Source organism: Schistocerca nitens, chromosome 8 (assembly GCF_023898315.1).
Source record: "Schistocerca nitens isolate TAMUIC-IGC-003100 chromosome 8, iqSchNite1.1, whole genome shotgun sequence".
Classification (NCBI taxonomy): domain Eukaryota; kingdom Metazoa; phylum Arthropoda; class Insecta; order Orthoptera; family Acrididae; genus Schistocerca; species Schistocerca nitens.
Window position 1 is genome coordinate 357,608,376 of NC_064621.1, and position 4,194 is coordinate 357,612,569.

A 4,194-nucleotide genomic window follows, 5' to 3' on the forward strand; every position below is an offset into this window, starting at 1 on the left:
AGGAAACAAAAGAAAAATTCGGAGTAGGCACTAAAATCCATGGAGAAGAAATAAATACTTTGAGGTTCGCCGATGACATTGTAATTCTGTCAGAGACAGCAAAGGACTTGGAAGAGCAGTTGAACGGAATGTACAGTGTCTTGATGGGAGGATGTAAGATTAACATCAACAAAGGAAAACGGGGATAATGGAATGTAGTCGAATTAAGTTGGGTGATGCTGAGGGAATTAGATTAGGAAATGAGACACTTATGGTAGTAAAGGAGTTTTACTACTTGGGAAGTAAAATAACGGATGATGGTCGAAGTAGAGACGATATAAAATGTAGACTGGCAATGGCAAGGTAAGCGTTTCTGAAGAAGAGAAATTTGTTAACATCGAGTATAGATTTAAGTGAAATGATAATTAAATAGACACCCTAGCTGCAAACAGGCGTTGATATACTTCACTGGGGACATGTTGAAAATGTGTGCCCCGACCGGGACTCGAACCCGGGATCTCCTGCTTACATGGCAGACGCTCTATCCGTCTGGGCCACCGCGGGCACAGAGGATAGTGCGTCTGCAGGGACTTATCCCTTGCACGCTCCCCGTGAGATCCACATTCCCAACATGTCCACACCACTACATTCGTAGTGCGCCTAATAGATGTTTGCCCCAATATCCTCTGTGCCCGCGGTGGCTCAGATGGATAGAGCGTCTGCCATGTAAGCAGGAGATCCCGGGTTCGAGTCCCGGTCGGGGCACACATTTTCAACATGTCCCCAGTGAAGTATATCAACGCCTGTTTGCAGCTAGGGTGTCTATTTAATTATCATTTCATTTCTAGCAAAGCTGCATGGTCATCCACGGTATGTGTTCTTTCGGGAACAGATACTACCGTCATATATAGATTTAAGTGTCAGGAAGTCGTTTCTGAAAGTATTTGTGTGGAGTGTAGCCACGTATGGAAGTGAAACATGGACGATAAATAGTTTGGACAAGAAGAGAATAGAAGCTTTCGAAATGTGGTGCTACAGAAGATTGCTGAAGGTTAGATGGGTAGATCACATGACTAATGAGGAGGTATTGAATAGAATTGGGGAGAAGAGGAGTTTGTGGCACAACTTGACACGAAGACGGGACCGGTTGGTAGGACATGTTCTGAGGCCTCAAGGGATCACAAATTTAGCATTGGAGGGCAGCGTGGAGGGTAAAAATCGTAGAGGGAGACCAAGAGATGAATACACTAAGCAGATTCAGAAGCATGTAGGTTTCAATAGGTACTGGGAGATGAAGACGCTTGCACAGGAGAGAGTAGCATGGAGAGCTGCATAAAACCAGTCTCAGGACTGAAGACCACAACAACGTAACAACAATACGATTTTTAACTCCATTTCCAACTACATACTACGACAATGCTATAAGGGAATCCGTCGAAATGAAATTAGGCCATGGACTTGTTATAAGCCGGCCGCGGTGGTCTCACGGTTCTAGGCGCGCAGTTCGGAGCCGTGCGACTGCTACGGTCGCAGGTTCGAATCCTGCCTCGGGCATGGATGTGTGTGATGTCCTTAGGTTAGTTAGGTTTAAGTAGTTCTAAGTTCTAGGGGACTGATAACCACAGCAGTTGAGTCCCATAGTGCTCAGAGCCATTTGAACCATTTTTTGAACTTGTTATAAGACATAACCTTGTCCTGGTACCTCTTTCATTGATTCTGGGATCAGTTTATTTGAGTTAATATCGTATTAGGTTTTCGCCTATTTTCGATTATGTGGAGTAGTACAGAGACCCAAAGGAACTGTCCCCGTAAAATTGCGTTTTAATTTTTGAGAGCACTTTCCGGTAAGCAAATTCCAACTGTGTCCCAGTTCAATGTAGTGCATGAGACAGTAAGTTTAGCTGAGAGTTAGGAAGGATTTCTGTTCTGGCTTAGTGAGGGAGGACAGGGAGATTCCGTTAGCTTTCTTGGTACAATAGTGGAATGGACATTCTGAAAGCACTGTAGGAGCTCCGAACGACAAATTCATGAGTGGTCTACGTGATCCGTAGGCTGTGCGTCAATGGAAAAACATAACTTCCCGCCATATTTTAGGAGAGGCATTTCATTGACTGGAGTGCAGGAGGTTAGCTCTGAGGGCGCGAGGGCGGCAGTCGTGATACCTTTCGGGGAGCTGAAGGTGCAGTCAGATATTTGTGTAACTGTATTAATTTCAGTCAGATTGCATTGGGAAGCTATAACGATTATGAAGAATAGTTTCGCTGCTGTGTGTGGTCAGGTAAAAGCTGAGAGTAACTAGGAGTAAATTCAGTGCTGAAGTTCTCGGATAAATTTTGGGTAATGCTCAGATAAGATTCTCGTCGGAGCAAGAGGTGAGTGATGGAAGATCACAGAGGTTGCTACTGTACGGAGCTGCTCCAGCTTCCATGCTGAAATGGTGAGAAACAGGTAACTGTAAGTGTAGTTAGCACATATTTCTGCAGTGTTACTAGGAGATACGTCGAAATGAAATTCGCCCGTGGGCTTATAAGCTGGAAATTTTGTGGCATCCTAGTGTTTCTCTAATAGGACAGTACAAGGATGAATATAAAATGAGGCAAGGAGTATAGTGTTGCCAGTACAGAAGCAGTAACAGAAGATTGGTTCGGTTAGGACTGATCAGTGAATTCGAACTTGGATTAATTACTGGATGTCTCCTAAGAAATAAGGCTATCAGGGATATTTCAGCCTTTCTAAAGCTGCACAAATCGACCATTTGTGATGTCACTATGAAGTGGAGACCGGAAGGAACAGCCACAGCTAAATGAAGGCCAGGTAGACACGTACAGCTAAATGCAGAAGGCTGTGAATGCATTTGACACATTGTGTACTGCATACTGTACATGAACAGTTCGGAGAGGATGGCTGTTTCAAAATGACAGCGCACCCTGCCATAAAGCAGCAACTGTGTGGTAAATGACAGCCATGTAGTGATCTGGCCTATCCAAAGTCACGACCTGATCCCAATGGAACACCAGTGGGGTAAGTTGGAACGTCGAACTTGCTCCACACCTGTGTCCAACATCATTATGTTTTTGACGAAGAATTGGCTGCCATTCCCGTACAGATATTCAGAAACTTCATTGAAAGTGTTCCCAGAAAAGTTTTAAACGTCATAAAGGCGATGTGTGGACACACCCAACATGAACAAGTAGGTGCCCACATACTTCTGCTCACATAATGCATTTGGATTGAAAAGAAACAGATTTCGAAAAGCCTGCACTACATTTCGGAACAGTGAAAGGTGTGTTCAAAAAAATTTCATCAGTGACTCAAAATAGATTTATCTACCTCGACAAATCTAAGAATAATCACGTTCTCATATTTACCCTGCTTTTCCACATCCAGTAACACAAAAATCTGGAAAATCTGGACACCCATGAGATACTGAGATATTTAGATAGAGGCTTCCTCTGCAGTGAAGTTTTCTTCTTGCGTCGCAAATACTAGTACACTACCTTAGTGCCCTCTCCTTCGTTCGCGTAGACTGTATTGGCTGCGCACATTTTCTTTGTTTGTCTGTGATCTGATTCTATATATTACAACGCATTTTAAACTTTTCACGCTACTTAAGGCCATAGAAGAATGTTCTTTCGCGAATGTGCTTCTGACCGAAAAGCAATTCTGCTTTCATGATTAAATATTTTCATAATACTTTTCATCCTAATGTCACCCCCTTACGGGTTGAATGTCCAAAAATACGAGGTGCATTCAAGTTCTAAGGCCTCCGATTTTTTTTCTAATTAACTACTCATCCGAAATCGATGAAACTGGCGTTACTTCTCGACGTAATCGCCCTGCAGACGTACACATTTTTCACAACGCTGACGTCACGATTCCATGGCTGCGGCGAAGGCTTCTTTAAGAGTGTGTTTTGACCACTGGAAAATCGCTGAGGCAATAGCAGCACGGCTGGCGAATGTGCGGCCACGGAGAGTGTCTTTCATTGTTGGAAAAAGCCAAAAGTCACTAGGAGCCAGGTCAGGTGAGTAGGGAGCATGAGGAATCACTTCAAAGTTGTTATCACGAAGAAACTGTTGCGTAACGTTAGCTTGATGTGCGGGTGCGTTGTCTTGGTGAAACAGAACACGCGCAGCCCTTACCGGGCGTTTTTATTGCAGTGCAGGAAGGAATTTGTTCTTCAATACATTTTCGTAGGATGCACCTGTTACCATA

At 43.8% G+C, this 4,194-nt stretch overlaps 1 non-coding gene across 1 annotated transcript; it reads left to right on the forward strand.

The window, feature by feature from the left end:
• The first annotated feature begins 669 nt into the window (after window positions 1-669).
• Trnat-ugu (transfer RNA threonine (anticodon UGU)) lies at window positions 670-744 on the forward strand. The gene has a single exon. It is a non-coding gene; the product is annotated as a tRNA-Thr (tRNA).
• The last annotated feature ends 3,450 nt before the right edge of the window (window positions 745-4,194 follow it).